Here is a 19,312-nt window from a genome sequence, read left to right on the forward strand (position 1 = left end):
TTAGGCTTAAAATTTGGCTTGGGGAGTTGGGGAGAACTCTCCAGAATTTTGGAGAGTATTAGGGGTGTTGGATGAGGAAAATAAAGGGGTAACCCCTTTTTATAATGCTCCAGGTTCTGCCTGGACCGATTTAAAATTCATTCAGCGCGATCGCGCCCCCTTTGGGCGCGTTAGCGCAGGCTTAACTTTTCTGCCTGCGCGTTCGTTCAGTAAAAAGGTCATAACTCTTGATCCCGATATGGTATGAGGGCCCACGACCTATGGTTGAAAAGCTAATTCAATTATATAAAACTTTAATTTTTGGTGTGTTTCCAAATTCCAAACGTATAATGGCGTTTTGGCCTCTTCAAGTTAGATCATCCGCAAATGTATCATCAAATCGTCCTTTTGGAGGGCTTATGCCCATATTTGGCTAAAGGGTCATTCTTAAGACTTGCTCAACTTTCCATGTGTTACTAACATATCTCTCTATATGTCCTTTATAAAACCCTCACATGTGAGCCCCACCTTAACTTACGATTACGAGGGCTAGGATAAGTGCATACCTAGAAGCACCCCAAAAGGAAGAACTGATAAGTCTACTAAAAGAATATATGGACATCTTTGCATGGTCATACGCTAACATGTCGGGATTGAGTACTATTGTAGTGTCCCAAAGGTTGCCCGTCAATACAGGTTTTACCTCCGTGAAACAAAAAATCAGGCAGTTCAAGCCGGATCTCAGTATCTGCATTAAGGACGAGGTGGAAAAACAAATCAAATCAAGGGTAGTAGAGGTGACCTCGTACCCCACGTGGTTGGTCAACATAGTGCCGGTACCCAAAAAGGATGGAAAAATACTAATATGTGTGGATTACCGGGACCTCAACCGAGCCAGTCCCAAAATTTAATTTTCCACTCCCAAACATCCACATACTCATCGACAACTGCGCCAAGCATGAACTACAGTCATTTGTGGATTGCTTCGTGGGATACCACCAAATCTTAATGGACAAAGAGGATGCGGAAAAGACAGCTTTCATCATTCTGTGAGGAGTGTACCACTACAGGGTAATGCCGTTCCACCTTAAAAATGCCGGCGCTACTTACATGAGGGTTATGACTACCATCTTCCATGACATGATCCACAGGAAAATTTAAGTATACGTGGGTGACGTCATCATCAAGTCAAGAGAAAGTTCAGAGCATACCACGCACTTACGAAAGTTCTTCGACAGACTCCAAAAGTTTAATCTAAAACTGAACTTGGCTAAATGCGCATTCGCTCGTCGGAAAGTTGCTTGGATTCATAGTCAGCCGAAGGGGAATAGAACTAGATCTAACCAAGATCAAGGAAATCCAAGAACTACCCCCTCCCAAGACAAAGAAAGAGGTCATGAGCTTCTTGGGAAGGCTGAATTACATTGGACAGTTCATAGCCCAGCCCACCATCATTGCGGAGCCTATACTTAAGCTTCTAAGGAAAGACGCGCCCACAAAATGGACAGAAGAGTGTCAAGAAGCTTTTGACACCATCAAGAAGTATCTGTCCAATCCATCAGTTTTGGTACCTCCCATGCCTGAGAGCCCACTCTTGCTACACTTGTCTATTTCAAAAAACACAGGTGTGTGTTAGGACAGCACGATGAGACAGACAAAAAAGAACGTTCCATCTACTACTTGAAAAAGAAATTCACTACCTGTGAGGCAAGATATACACTAGTGGAAAAGACTTGCTCGCCTTAACATGGGTGGCCCAGAAGCTGAGGCATTACTTGTCGTCATACACTACCCACCTCATATCCAAGATGGACCCATTGAGGTATATCTTCCGCCAACCCATGCCCATCAGGAAATTGGTCAAGTGGCAGATGCTGCTAAGTGAATTTGACATTGTGCACATAGCACAAAAGGCCGTTAAAGGACAAGCCTTGGCCGACCTACTAGCTGAAAGTCCCGTGGATGAGGATCTCGAACCCCTTCGAACTCATTTCGCGGATGAAGGAGTATTGGCCATAGAGGAAGAAACAGTGGAGCCCTACACGGGATGGAGGTTATTCTTTGATGGAGCCGTAAACTCTAAAGGTTCCGGAATCGGAGCGGTTCTGATATCAAAAATCGGTCAACATTACCCGATGGCCACAAAGCCCAAATTTCATTGTACCAACAACATGGAAGAATATGAGGCTTGTATCCTAGGCCTCAGGATGGCATTGGACATAGATATCAACAAACTATTGGTCATAACAGACTCTGATCTACTGATCCATCAAGTACAGGGAAAGTGGGCCACCAAGAATGATAAGATCCTGCCATATGTAAACCTGGCACAAAGGTTGTGCAAAAAGTTCAAGAAGATCGAATTCAGGCATACGCCAAGAGCTCAGAACGAATTCACCGATGCTTTGGCCACCATAGCATCGATGATTCAAAGATCCCGAAAGCAGTAACATTGATCCGCTGGAAATAAGTCAGAAAGAATAGCACACCCACTGTTCCCATGTGGAAGTCAAACCAGACGGCAGGCCATGGTACAACAACATCAAGATGTATTTGGAGAAGCGAAAGTATCCTGAAGGTATCACAAGTAGCCAAAAGAAGATCATTCGAAGAATGGCCAACGATTTTTTTCTAAACAAGGAAATACTTTACAAACGGAGGTTTGCTCCGATGTGTGGATGCTACTGAAGCCACAAAACTCCTGGAAGAAGTGCATGCCGAGACCTGTGGGCCCCATATGAATGGTTTCGTGCTGGTCAAGAAGATCCTCCGAGCAGGATACTATTGGATGACACTGGAAAGTGATTGCTGCAAGTTTGTACAAAAATGCCATCAATGTCAGATCCACGGAGATCTAATTAAAGTCCCACCGAGTGAACTCAACGCCATGAGCTCACCTTGGTCGTTCGTTGCTTGGGGTATGAATGTCATCGAACCTATCGAGTCTGCCGCCTCAAATGGGCATCGATTCATTCTAGTTATCATTGACTACTTCACCAAATGGGTGGAAGCAATATCGCACAAATCAATGACAATGAAGGTAGTAGCTGACTTCCATCAAAACAACACCATATGTCGGTTTAGCATACCCGAGTCCATCATAATGGATAACTGGGTGAATCTGAACAGTCACCTGATGAAGGATACTGTGAGCAGTTCAAGATCACTCATCGAAACTGAACGGCCTACCGGCCACAAATGAATGGAAATGTAGAAGCGGCCAACAAGAATATCAAAAGGATATTGAGGAGGATGATGGACAATAACAAGGGTTGGCATGAAAAACTACCATATGCTTTGTTCGGATACCTGTCACGACCCAACCCCGTAGGCCGTGACTAGTGCCCGAGCTGGGCACTCGCACGTACTAATCAACCATAATCGTACTATTAATAGCATAAGCATAGGCGAAGGTAAGTCGCCGCTCCAAAGCTAATAGATAGATATACATATACACATATATACATAATATGTAACGTAGTAAAGGCTATCAAAACATAAGAACACAAACCATACAAACACAACGTACGAACTCGCCCACAACCCACACGTATATGTCTACAGACCTCTAAGAGTCATAGCAGAACCATATGACGGGACAGGGCCCCGCCGTACCCATGAACAACATGTATATACATAGCAGAAAAATCTGTACCAAAAGTGTGGGCTCCGGATCGAGGGAGCTCTCCAAACAGCAGAACGGATGCCCTAGGCTGATGAATCACCAGAACGTCTACCTGTACCTGCGCGGCATGAAACGCAGCCCCCGAAGAAAGGGGGGTCGGTACGAATATGTGCGAGCGTGTAAACATGGAATAAAGTAAAAATCATAACCGAGGGGCAGGGTCTACAGAACAAGTATGGTAATCAGAAAATCAGAAGACAGAAAATCGAAGGACTTGCCTCTGAATCATATATCCTGTATGTCAGTGTCATATTATAATACCATCACATGTGTATATCGTACCCGGCCCTCTAGTGAGGGACTCGGTAAGTGAAATCATATACTCATCGTACATAGCCATCGTATAATCATATACATACATATACACGCACCCATCCTCTAGTGAGGACTCGGTGAGCAAGAATCACATATCATACTATGTCCTCATAATAACATGTCATCAGATTATCGTATCATCAGATTATCAAATCATCAAATTATAATATCATCAGATTATCAGATTATTATCATAATGTCACATCACATACCCTATACGGCCCATAATAGGACCCGGCGGACAGAACGTGGTCGCCCCTCCTGCCTTGGGCGCCACAACTCATCATACTTCGGAAGTTTTATATCTCCTGCATCTCCGGCACACATCATCACATCATATCATATAACCACGGTATCATATTCGAGAGGGGCTCGGCGTCGGGGCACATCATAACACCGTAATATCGTAAACTCATCATACTATCGGTAACATATCATATCATGTTAGGCGCTCATCATACTTCGAAGCTCATCATACTTTGGTTTGTGCGCACGATAATAACCGGCCCGGGACTCGGCGAAGGGAATAACAAAAATATGCACGAGCAGAATCGTGGGATCTATATGCATTCATAACATTTGTACAGACTTAACAGAATCATAAAACACATTATCGTTTACAAGCCAATAGTCATAGTCATAACAAATCTCTTCCGGATATTATTCGGAAACATATCAACTAAAACTTTATTAATCATAGTTATGTACCAAAATCATATGCAATGCAAGCATTTACAGAAACTTAATAAATTAATCAGAGCGATTCATTACCTACAAATTAATACAATAGTCAGATCGCGTTTCTTCCGGATGCCATTCGGGCACTTATCAAACCGAACTTTAAGGACCATACTTCATATCGGAATCTTATACACCATACTTCTCATTTCAAACTCATTAAGCAAATAGGTAATCATGTCAAAGGGATTAAATAATCACATTAAGTCTTTTTCAGAAGATTGCTAAGTCTAAGCATAGAAAAGTCTCGGGCCCCGCGGACGAGCGTCACTCCCGCCCGAGCCCACCTATGAAAGTTGGGGAATATTATGTTTTATGGAGTTACCTATGAAGGTTTCGGGGCGATCCGAGCTCTCCTACGAAAGTTACGGACGTTCGTAGTTTCGGGAATCGTTTAGGAACCAAATTCTTTTAAAAACATACTTTTATGCAACATTTCGAATTCAGCCATACAAAAGGACATAAGAATCATAACTCGACTATCTCGAGAACACGAATATCAAGAAACAAATAAAAGTCATTGATATGCTCGGATCGCAGGAATAGAGTTGCCTCGGGATTCGTGTCATAACCTACGTTCAACTAAGACATGCCATGAGAAAGAAAGGTAAGCTCTACATACCTTGGCCGCTCCTTAAGCTACTCCAAACTCAGGCCTCGGCTCCCCGAAGTCTACATAACGCCAATAAGTATCAATCATTAGCCATAAGCGTTTAGAAATTCAATTCCAAACTATTCCTCAATTCTGTAGAAAATCGGGCAGCACCTCCCCTGTAAATACGACAACCCCGAGAATTCAACTCGGCCAATTTGCCAACAACCATACCAACAACCATTTTAACAACCTACAAACACACTTTAAACAATTCACACAACATTCCAAATGGCCAAACCAACTTGGCCGAAACTATCCAATTTCCATAGGGACGATATCAACACGTTTCTTTCTTCCAAATTTATAAACTATATCGACAATCCACACATTAACAACATTATTCTCACAAATCCAAGGAACCATAATAAGATCACATTAACTTCAAATCAGCCCACACGGTTTTTGAACTTTAACTTGGATCACTAACCTTCATTCCACGTTATAGAATTCATAAAAACGACAACCAAAATGCAAGATAACATTAGTTCATATCATGCATACTAAACAGCCCCTATTCGGCCCAACATCCACATATATACTCTCATGAGTTTCATTCATTTTCTACACATTACAACAACACATAAACATGCTAAATTCAATTACTCTCCACTCCTACACACCACACACATATGCACGGCCACACCTACACATACACAGCTACACTCCAACTTCAATATTTCCGTGATTTTCATTCATTTCCACACTTCACAACATACACAATTCATCTATAACATATGAAAAGTGAGATTGAATCATACCTCTTCCTCTCCCCTTCTTCACTTGGTTAGGGCTTGTTTTTGAACTAATTCTTGCTCTTGCTATTCCATCAACCCTTCCATGTTGTTAAGCACCTTCTAAAGAGTAGATTTGCTAGAGAAAATTATTTTTTTTTTATCAACTCTCTCTTGTCTTGCTCGGCTAGGGGCTATGGCCGAATGGTGGTTTGGTTATTTTCTCCAAGCTTCTTGAAAACTCTAAGGTGGAGAATGATGAAAAATGTGTTGAATTAATCATCCAAGGCTACATATATTAAGCCTCCATGTGGCCATGGCCCACATCTTATGTGGCCGGCCACATGGCCTTATTTTCCATGAAATTTCAACTTCCAAAAAGTTCAACTTTTGGCCCCAAATTTTTCATAAGATGTCTAACTTTCCTTAATCCGCTTTTTAGCCCCAAGTTCCATAATATCTCATGCCGACAAAATCATAACAATTCATGTTTTGAAATAAGTTGTAGTTAAAATCTGAACTTCGTATCCTGGAATCCTCTTGTCCTTATCTTCCCGCAACTAGTCCGGAATATCCCGACGTACAAAAATGCGGGATATAACATCCTTCCCCCCTTTAGAACATTCGTCCTCGAATGTTCAACCAACCTTGCGAGGCCTTATAAGGATTTTGGGGGGTTGCCTTTGTTACCATAGTGTGCAGCCTCCACTACCACTTACTCCTTTTTCTACATTTTCTCTTCAGCTTTCAAGCCCTCACTTCCCTGTTGTTACTCCGCCATACTACCTTAATACACGCCACGTCTCCGGTACGCAACCTTCCCACCTTACGAGCAATACAATAAAGTCCAATATATTTCGGGTTAGACTTTTTCTTTTATCGAATCTTATTACACCTTTCGTGGGTAATGTCTTCAAGTATTTCTACTTATGAAATTCACTCTCCCTTAGTAGCCCGCTAGTTTCGATCGCCTTGCTTGTCTCACCTTATAATTCCCTTTTACTCAACTTAGTGCATTCCAGGCACATCGCCTCGTGTCACTTCTTTATCTTTAACTCAAACCCTTCTGTTATCTCTTTGCCCATATCTTACTTTCAACTTTCCGATTACATACAATGTTGTCATCTCTTCGTGAATGTACGGAGGTGCCCAAATTAGCCCAAGACGTACCTTAACGTCACTTTACTAGCCCTTACGTCCTACCTTGTCTTCTCTCAACGTATTCGGGACCTCGTAACCATCTTGTCTTTACCGGATTCAAACTTTCCTCATTTAACCATTCCCTCGACCTCATTCTTAGCACATAGATGTTCATAGATAACATAGCCGCTTCTGTGCGACTTATATAACGCGTTTTCAATCTGGGTTACGGTCTTTCCTTTTTTAAGCTCAATCCGCCCCACATACTTCTTTTCGTATTAACGTTCGCTAGTAGCCTGTCTTGTCATGCTCCATTTCTTTCCTTTTTCTTACTTCTTACTACAGGGTTTTCTTTCATTGACAAACAGTTTCCCTTGTCCACCTCTTAACCTCTAATCCCGCATAGTGGCGTTATCTTTCACAATGCCTTCGCAACTTGCTTGTCACTTCACTTTGTCGTATTCATTCTTTTCTGTGAGCCTTCACCTTCTAAGGTCATATCATTTAAGATCTTCCACAATTTATTCCCGGTACTATCTCATTTACCCTCCTAACTTCACCCTCCTTTGCCAGCTTTCGGATCTTATTAGTTCGCCTTGGTTGAAAGCTTAACCGTAGCCCCGGCACCCTATCCAGGTTGTCGTAGGGTCGATTATCTCCATTTTACACTTGCTTCCTTCGCACTCGCTTCCCCCCTTTAGGGGTGTACTTATACTAATTCCCGATTATATGTCACACCCCAATCTTGATCAGGGTGTGATGAGCACCCGACCCTTACCTAGGGCCGAGCGAACCCTCTGACTCTTATTCCATGCGTAGATTTTTTTTTCCTCTAAGTCAAATACACATGGCAAGCTTACTAAAAATATTCTTTCTGTTGCTTTCCGAGCAAATCGAATTTGTAAGCTGTATAAAACTTATATCATAATACAAGGCGACACATTCCCCGCTGGCTACCGACGGAGCGACTTCGGTACCCACGACTGCGTACGCAAAGTCTCTAGCTGTAATCGGAATCTTGGCACGTGTATTCGACTCGGCTACCTCCGGCCAAATGGAGCTTGCCAACTTTTTGGGAACATCTTCTATATTAACTTCAATCCGTGCGGGTGTGCACACGCGGCATGAACGCAGCCCCCGAAGAGGGGTCAGTACGAGCAATGTACTGAGTATGTAAGACATGAATAATAATACGAACAGGAACATAAGTATGAACAACAATATCATGGGATTATGAAATCTGTGATGAGATCAGAGGATAACCTGTACACATGGACGGTAACTGCATAGAAATATAAAGCATATCATAGGTTGACAGAAACCTGTACATATGCGTGCCGCAGAGGGCGGATACCATGCATGCCTAGCTAGCTTCTTTTCTTTTTTTTTGAACACGGTATTTCTTAGTCTTGTACATAGAAAACAGATACTTTTCGAAAAACGGTACTTTTTTTACTTGCAGTTACAGACGCCGAATTCATCGGCTCTCCCACCCCCCTCCCCAACAGTGTCCCAAGTATATCATATTATATATATATATATATATAGCACATAAACAGATGCCGCGTACGGCTCTCCCGTATCCCGCGTCCGGGCATCCCACGTCCGGGATGATAAGCCAGCTGAATCAGATGGACACAGTTGCCCTCCCCATTCCCCACATGTACAATGTATACATATACATTCATCAATATCAGGTATTATATACATTATCATATAAACAGCATGCATGGGAGCCCAAGGAAGGTCATATGTCTATCGGAGTGACGTAAGGTCGGTGACCTCCGATTACATTATGGATTAACCGGGATCGCTTTGTCTCACCTTGAAGGAACGAGTATTTTAAGGCGAGACTATCAATGAAAAGCAACATCACGAACAATGTAGAACAGGGTCACAAGACAGTATTCCGTGTACTTGGGAATCTTAGGAAAACAGTCATCGCTCATAGGTAGAGCCAGAAACTCAAGAAGTAGCTCAATATTCCATAGCGTCATATCCGTCGTAAGAACCTATCCTTGACATATTCATCATACTTTTTATCATCTCTGGCATCATCATTATCATCATAGAACCATAATCGTTGTCTTAGTCATTAAGGCTTTCAATATTGTAAAGCTTGGTTTTTTTTGGAGAAAAATGAAAACTTTGGAAAACATTTGTAAATTTCGAAGGAAAATCATGCCTTGGGGTCAATGGTTTAGTTAGAACAGCTATCGTTTGGTAGTTGGGATAATAATCAAGAACTTCCATTGACTATAGTACGGAAATAAGCCTAATGGGGCAATAGGAGGGAATTCGGGAATAGTGGGCCTACCTCGGATCAAATGAGGCGGCGTACACAATTTACGTATAATGCATTCCATAACATTACTCATGAGAGTTTGGGATAGTCGGGTGTTGTTCATGCAAGTTCTAGATGTTTAGGAAGCTTTTCCAACATTTCACACAATTTCTAGTTCAATTCTACTGAATGAATAGTGACTGATTTCAATCTTGATTTTCTAGGAAAGGAATTATCCCAAGGCCGTGTTCAAGCCTACTACGTCTACGACATGCCAAAGAAGGAAAGCAAGTCTTACATACCTTTTCCGCCTTGTACGCCGCTCCAAATTCAGCTTCCAATTTCACCAAAATCTACAAATTGGTCACATATGCCAAATAGTGATTAGAACCTTTAAAGATTAAATCTTGAATTGACACTTGCCAACAGAAATTTTGACAGCATCTCCCCTGTAAATGCGTCATCCCACCAAGTTCAACTTGGCCAATTTCAATCAACAACAATCCGGGAATTCAACCCGGCCAAATTATCAATCATAATATCGCAACCATACTAACAATTTCCAATTTCGATCCAAGATACATTATAACAACTCAATCAATATACTACTTCCTTAGAGACCTTCCAACTTCCATAAAAGCAATAACAACTTAATAATTCATATACCAACAATATCATACTAGTCTCATTATCTTCCATGCATGCAAGAGCATTATATTCAATTAGCATAAGTTTCGAAAACAAGCTTTGCACTACTACAACTTCTCTCTTTTCGAATTCATAAACTATATCAACAATTCCATATGTTAGCAATATCATTTCCATCAATACAAGAATCTACATTAAATTCATACAAATTTTTCCAAATCAGCCCACAACCATCTTATCTTCCATTTAAGTGATCAAACCTTCATTCTACATCATAACATTCATAACGACGACAATCAAAACTCTTGATAACATTAATTCATTTCATGCACACCAAGCAGCCCCTATTCGGCCACTCCACAACATACAACACTCCATGAGTTTCATTCATTTTCTATGCATTACAACAACACAAGAACATGCTAAATTCAATTAACTCATCACTCATAACATACAACAAACATACACGGCCAAATGACCACTTCCACGGTTCAATCTCCACATCCATATTTTCATGTTCTTCATTCATTTCTACATACCACAACACCAATAAATCATGCATAACACATGAAAAGAGAATTAAAACTTGCCTTGTTCCACCTCCTTCTTCATTCGGCCATGGTAGTGAATGGCAAGATCAAGGGGTTTGCTTGATTCAACAACAACCCCATGTTGTTTAGCACCTTCCAAAGAGTGGAAAACATCGAAGGAAATAATTTTTCTTCATCAATCTCTCATGGCCAAATGCGGCATGATTGACTTGACTCCCTCTCTTCTTTCTTTTTTTTTTTTTCTTTCACTCTCTTGAATTCTCTAGACTTAAAATGAATTGTTGGCTCCTTTTGTCATCACCTCCTCTATATATATATAATATGGAGCACGTGACCATGCACGTGAAGCACATGGCCGGCCATGTGCCCTTTCCTTTTCATTTTTTTTTTCTTTCCCTCCAAATCTTCTTCAAATTTCTAGATTTTCCTAAGGCCACAAAAGATGAACTCTTCCTTGTCATCTTTTTTTATCATGTGTTTTACACCCATGTGGGCCATAGTCCACCTTAAATCTTTTTCCACAAGTCATGCATAACAATTTCCAATTTCCCAAGTTTGCCCTTAATATTCCATGCCACTAATATTATAAGCGACGTGCGCATTCAAACGAAACCGGAAAATATAACTTCGTCCTTAACTTCCCGCCATTAGTTCGAAATATTCAAACGTACAAAATACAAGGTGTAACATTATACTTTACCCTATGCCTAAATTTCCAGTTTCAATCCGGCGGTATTTTGATTCCGATGTTCTAGTCCTCTGACCTTCCACCTACTCGCTTCCTTCCCTTTCCAAATATTATTGCATTCGAACTTTCCAAACTTAACCCGTGGTAAAAACAACATCAACTTGTCTTATAACATTTGTGTCATTTATACTATTTCCCACTTAAGCTTTGCTACCTTGTCCGCTTAAGGCCTTTTCTATATACCGCCACGAGGGTTCTTGGAATACATATCCGCTAATATAACCATATATGGGACACACACACCTACGGACATGTAGTATTATCGTCTCACTTACAAAATATTTCCAAACACTATTCGAACTCACCCCCGATTCCAAAATCGTGATGCATCTTCTTCTTCTTTATCGGTCTAATACACTCGTTCTATGTGACCTCTCTTAAAATTTTCGTCTACTCGGTATATTCCAAGTCCCTTTAGACTACTCTAGCTTCCCATTTGTACTTTTGGCTGAAGTTGTAAAATTTTCGAAACTTCCCGGGGGGTCACCCATCTGAAATTTCCCTACTTTAACACGCTTAACTTTGAATCTTCATCGGAATACGATGCTTTAATCTTTGGTATAATCGCGTTCTCTTCACCGCGTGACCTTCGTCACGTAATTTGGAGTAAAGTAAAAGTCCTGATAGGTTTCCGGACGCCCTCGTGACGCAATTACCGTTTTACCCCTCTCGATCCTCCGTATTCACTTTTCGCCTACGAATACGACTACCTTCCATCCTCGACTTCCAGATTCACTTTTAATAATAAACACACCTTAATTGCCTCAATTTGTATACTCGATTATTGGTCCTTAAATTTCTACTTACTATTATTAAATAACAATCATACGGCGAATACACATATATAGAACAATCTCCATAAGTACTCATATACTGTGGACGAGTATTGTCTCGGCCACGATCTCGTAGGCTATGAGCGAAGGGGTACTCTCCTCGTCATCCCCCTCGTACGAGCTCAGGGATATAGGTAGTCCGAGCGACTCTGGTTCACCGATGACCAGGATAAGGGCTAGAATACGGCGTAACGCTCACTGAGAAGGCACGGCGGAACATAGTGCTCCACCGCATGCAGGAGCGGCGGCTGCGATGTGGGGGAGCTCGCCCCGTTGCCCCGCCCCGTACTCGGACGGATCCGTGTCGTAGCTGCTCTCTGGGGGATCCTCCTCACTGGGGTCGCAGACTCCGGAGGGATCGTCATGGCCTCCGAAGGATCGGTCTCAATCGAATAGCTAGGGCTCTCGCAACGGAGCCTACTCACTGAGGGGTCAAACGCTACGGGGGGATCGTGGCAGATCTACGAGGGGTCTGTCTCGATAGAGTAACTGGGGCTCCTCCTGCTGGGCCCCGGAGCCTGAGGTCCTGAGAATACTCTAGGGGCCTTCTTAGCACCCCCATGCGTCATCGGCGGCCTCTTCGTCCCACCGTACGTCAATGCCTACTGCACACGGAAAGCGTCGAAAGTGGTCTTGCTAGACTACGGCTCTATCGCACGATCTAAGACGAGGAGAAAGGTCATTGATTCCTAAATGCCCTGCGCCTCACTACATATAAGTGTGGCCGGCTTCACACCATAAACAAGACTCTGCCGGACACGGTGCGGAGCATTCGAGGACGAACCGCTGCGATACACTTTTACGCTCCACGACCCGACCCGTGGCGGTGACTAGTGCCGGGCGGGCACTCGCACGTACTAATCAACCATAATCGTACTATTAATAGCATAAGCATAGGCGAAGGTAAGTCGCCGCTCCAAAGCTAATAGATAGATATACATATACACATATATACATAACGGATGTAGCCGGTAAGGCTATCAAAACATAAGAACACAAACCATACAAACACAGCGTACGAGAACTCGCCCACAACCCACGCGTATATGTCTACGGACCTCTAAGAGTCATAGAGAACCATATGACGGGACGGGGGCCCCGTGCCCATGAACAACATGTATATACATAGCGAGAAAAATACGTACCAAAAGTGTGGGCTACGGATCGAGGGGAGCTCAAACGAGAACGGATGCCCTAAGGTGATGAATCACCAGAACGTCTACACATGTACACTGCGCGGCATGAAACGTAACCCGAAGAAAAGGGGTCGGTGCGGAATATGCCCGAGCATGTAAAGCATGGAATAAAGTAAACTGAATCATAACCGAGCTGGGGTCTACAGAACAAGTATGGTAATCAGAAAATCAGAAGACAGAAAATCGAAGGACTTGCCTCTGAATCATATATCCTGTATGTCAGTGTCATATTATAATATCATCACATGTGCATATCGTACCCGGCCCTCTAGTGAGGGACTCGGTAAGTGAAATCATATACTCATCGTACATAGCCATCGTGTAATCATATACATACATATACACCGTACCCGGCCCTCTAGTGAGGGACTCGGTGAACAGAATCACATATCATACCATGTCCTCATAATAACATGTCATCAGATTATCATAGCATCAGATTATCAAATCATCAAATTATAATATCATCAGATTATCAGATTATTATCATAATGTCACATCACATACCCTATGCGGCCCATAATAGGACCGGCGGACGAACGTGGTCGCCCTCTGCTGTGGGCGCCACGACTCATCATACTTCGGAAGTTTTATATCTCACTTCTCTCGCGCACATCATCACATCATATCATATAACCACGGTACCCGGCCAAGAGGGCTCGGCGTGCGGGCACGTCATAACACCGTAATATCGAGAAACTCATCATACTTCGGTAACATATCATATCATGTTGGGCGCTCATCATACTTCGGAAGCTCGTCCGCCGGTTTGTGCGCCGATAATAACCGGCCCGGGACTCGGCGAAGGGAATAACAAAAATATGCACGAGCAGAATCGTGGGATCTATATGCGTTCATAACATTTGTACAGACTTAACAGAATCATCAAACACATTATCGTTTACAAGCCAATAGTCATAGTCATAACAAATCTCTTCCGGATATTATTCGGAAACATATCAACTAAAACTTTATTAATCATAGTTATGTGCAAAAATCATATGCAATGCAAGCATTTACGAAACTTAATAAATTAATCGGAAGCGATTCATTACCTACAAATTAATATAATAGTCGGATCGCGTTTCTTGGGATGCCATTCGGGCACTTATCAAACCGAACTTTAAGGACCATACTTCATATCGGAATCTTATACACCATACTTCTCGTTTCAAACTCATTAAGCAAATAGGTAATCATGTCCGGGGGGATTCGGACGATAATCACATTAAGTCTTTTCGGAAAAATGGCTAAGTCTAAGCATAGAAAAGTCTCGGGCCCCGCGGACGGCGTCCTCCCGCCCGAGCCCGCCCTATGAAAGTTGGGGAATATTATGTTTTATGGAGTCACCTATGAAGGTTTCGGGGCGATTCGAGCTCTCCTACGAAAGTTACGGATGTTCGTAGTTTCGGGGTCGTTTAGGAACCAAATTCCTTTAAAAACATACTTTTATGCAACATTTCGAATTCAGCCATACAAAAGGACATAAGAATCATAACTAGACTATCTCGAGAACACGAATATCAAGAAACAAATAAAAGTCATTGATACGCTCGGATCGCAGGAATAGAGTTGCCTCGGGATTACGTGTCACCTTTTACGTTCAACTAAGACATGCCATGAGAAAGCAAGGTAAGCTCTACATACCTTGGCCGCTCCTTAAGCTACTCCAAACTCAGGCCTCGGCTCCCCGAAGTCTACATAACGCCAATAAGTATCAATCATTAGCCATAAGCGTTTAGAAATTCAATTCCAAACTATTCCTCAGATTCTGCATGAAAATCGGGCAGCGCCTCCCCAACTACGACAACCACGAGAATTCAACTCGGCTAATTTGTCAACAACCATACCAACAACCATTTAAACAACCTACAAACACACTTTAAACAATTCACACAACATTCCAAATGGCCAAACCAACTTGGCCGAAACTATCCAATTTCCATAGGGACGATATCAACACGTTTCTTTCTTCCAAATTTATAAACTATATCGATAATCCACACATTAACAACATTATTCTCACAAATCCAAGAAACCATAATAAGATCACATTAACTTCAAATCAGCCCACACGGTTTTTGAACTTTAACTTGGATCACTAACCTTCATTCCACGTTATAGAATTCATAAAAACGACAACCAAAATGCAAGATAACATTAGTTCATTTCATGCATACTAAACAGCCCCCTATTCGGCCCAACATCCACATATATACTCTCATGAGTTTCATTCATTTTCTACACATTACAACAACACATAAACATGTTAAATTCAATTACTCTCCTCCTACACACCACACACACACATATGCACGGCCACACCTACACATGTCACAGTACACTCCAACTTCAATATTTCCGCGATTTTCATTCATTTCCACACTTCACAACATACACAATTCATCTATAGCATATGAAAAGTGAGATTAAATCATACCTCTTCCACTTGATTCTTCAACTTAGTTAGGGCTTGTTTTTGAACTAATTCTTGCTCTTGCTATTCCATCAACCCTTCCATGTTGTTAAGCACCTTCTAAAAAAGAGTAGATTTGCTAGAGAAAATTATTTTTTTGATCAACTCTCTCTTGTCTTGCTCGGCTAGGGGCTATGGCCGAATGGTGGTTTGGTTATTTTCTCCAAGCTTCTTGAAAACTCTAAGGTGGAGAATGATGAAAAATGTGTTGAATTAATCATCCAAGGCTACATATATTAAGCCTCCATGTGGCCATGGCCCACATCTTATGTGGCGGCCACATGGCCTTATTTTCCATGAAATTTCAACTTCCAAAAAGTTCACTTTTAGCCCCAAATTTTTCATAAGATGTCTAACTTTCCTTAATCCGCTTTTTAGCCCCAAGTTCCATAATATCTCATGCCGATAAAATCATAACAATTCATGTTTTGAAATAAGTCGTAGTTAAAATCTCAACTTCGTATCCCGGAATCCTCTTGTCCTTATCTTCCCGCAACTAGTCCGGAATATCCCGACGTACAAAAATGCGGGATATAACAATACCATACAAAAGACCAAAATTCTACAAAGGCGACTCCATATCTATTTGTCTATGGTACCGAAGCGGTCATACCTGCTGAAGTCGAGATACCATCATTAAGAATCATTCAAGAAGCTGAATTAGGCAATGCAGAATGGGTTCATGCTCGATATGAGCAAATAGCTTTAATTGATGAGAAGAGGATGGTTGTCGTATGTCACGGTCAACTATACCAACAAAGGATGGTGTGAGCCTTCAACAAACGAGTCAGAGCTCGACTCTTTCAAATAGGTCAAATGGTACTCAAAAGAATATTCTCGCGCTAAGATGAGTACAAAGGGAAGTTTTCTCCCAACTGGCAAGGCCCGTATGTGGTCCGTAGGGTACTCTCCAGAGGAGCCGTGCTGTTAGAAGACATGGACGGGCAAGAGTGGCCCAAGCCAATCAACTCAGACACAATCAAGCGTTACTACGCGTGAAGACATGCTTTTCAATTGTGTTAGTTATCTATTTGGTTGTAATAGTTATTTCTTTGCTTGAAATTGTCTGTAATAGATTAGGGAAAAGCCAAATAATTTCCTTGTAATATTAACTATGCAATGACTTGACTTCCCCACAGAGGGATACGTCGACAGTCTATTTGGGACCCAATCGTATTATTAGTAAAAACCAAGGCTCAATTACTTCATTCCGAACTATGTTCAACCTGATTCCTGCTGCGACAGGATACGTAGGTGCTCTTTAAGCTCGGTCATACCAAGAAAAACCCAAGAAACCCCTAGGAAGCCTCAGAGATGGAACTTCAAGGAGAATGCATATTCGACATGAAGAGATTGACATACATGCCCAACTGGGGCAAAAATTTGTAGAGGGTCTCAAAAATTCATTTCACTGGTCCATCACAAGAATCAGCCAATCCAGAGTCTCAGTAAGGCTCAATCAATTCAACACCCTGAACTGGGGTAGAAATTTTGAGGTCCTCAAAATTTCCTACATTTAAGACCCGGCATGATAGTTCGCCGAGCCAGTAGGATAAACTGGGGCAGAATTTTTGAGATCCTCTCAAAAATTTCGCATAGAAAAACGGAAACCCCAGCTATCAAAGTAGCAGAGAAGGAAATATATCTCATTCGAAGGCGCATGTCATGACAATTAATTTAAACAGCTTTAGAAAAGATGCATTTGTTTTCATAAGTAATTAACTCATGATTAACTATTTACAAAAATGATTTTCTTTTCTGATTTAAGTAAATTCATCTTTCGAATACCGAATCCAAGGGACCTGGAAAAGTCGAAGACGCAGCCAGAAGTAACAATACGGATCAACTTTAATAGGAAACTAACGCCTTGCTGATGCAGGTCTCCATGTCGTCATGAGGACGACCCATTTTTCTAACTTTGTTTCATGTGCAGGTAAAAACGGTTCACCAGACAGGACCGAGCCACCGCCAGAGATAGGGTTCGTAACAATCAAAGCCACAAGGGCTATAAAGGGACTGAAACACCATAAGGGCGAATATCTAGCCACGAGGGCTATAAAAGGACTAAAACGCCATAAGGGCAAATATCTAGCCACAAGGCCTACAAAGGATCAGAATGTCATAAGGGAAAGTATCTAGCCACAAGGGCTACAAAATGACAAAATGCCACTAGGGCAAATATTCGGCCAAAAGGGTCACAACAAAACAGAACGGCACATCTGACCACAAGGGTCACAGCAAACATAAAGGATAAAAGAAAGAAGGTTTAGCCGAAAGGGGCCATATCCGTCATTTGCATGCCGTGTGGGCAATTAATGCATTCATTGCCAAGAGATCCACTCATTCATTCATTGCCGTGAGGGCCATTCAAACAAACATTTCCAAGAGGGTCATTCATAAAAACATTGCTAAGAGGGCCATATATACAAACATGCCAAGAGGGCCATTCATAGAAACATTCCAGGAGGGCCACTTGTACAAACATGCCAAGAGGGCCATTGTTACAAACATTACCGAGAGGGCCATTCATTCAAACATTGCTGAGAAGGCCATTCATACAAACATGCCTCACATACCGAGAGGGCCATTCATACAAACCTGCCGAGAGGGCCATTCATACAAACATGTTGTGAGGGTTATTCATACAAACATTGCCAAGAGGGCCATTCATACAAACATGCCAAAAGGGACATTCATACAAACATTGCCAAAAGGGCCATTCATACAAACATTGCCAAGAGGGTCATTCATACAAACATGCAAAGAGAGACATTCATACAAATATGCAAAGAGGGTCATTCATACAAACATTGCCAAGAGGGCCATTCATACAAACATTGCCAAGAGGGTCATTCATACAAACATGCAAAGAGGGTCATTCATACAAACATTGCCGAGAGGGCCATTCATACAAACATTGCCGAGAGGGCGATTCATACAAACATTGCCTAGAGGGTCATTCATACAAACATTGTCGAGAAGGCCATTCATACAAACATTGTCGAGAGGGCCATTCATACAAACATTGCCGAGAGGGCCATTCATACAAACATTGCCGAGAGGGCCATTCATACAAACATTACCGAGAGGGCCATTCATACAAACATTGCCGAGAGGGCCATTCATACAAACATTGCCGAGAGGGCCATTCATACAAACATTGCGAGAGGGCCATTCATACAAACATGCCGAGAGGGCCATTCATACAAACATTTCCAAGAGGGCCATTCATTCAAACAATGCCAAGAGGGCCATTCATTCAAACAATGCCAAGAGGGCCATTCATTCAAACATGGTCGTAAAGGCCATTCATTCATACAAATGGCCAAGCAT

Source organism: Lycium ferocissimum, chromosome 1 (assembly GCF_029784015.1).
Source record: "Lycium ferocissimum isolate CSIRO_LF1 chromosome 1, AGI_CSIRO_Lferr_CH_V1, whole genome shotgun sequence".
Lineage (NCBI taxonomy): Eukaryota > Viridiplantae > Streptophyta > Magnoliopsida > Solanales > Solanaceae > Lycium > Lycium ferocissimum.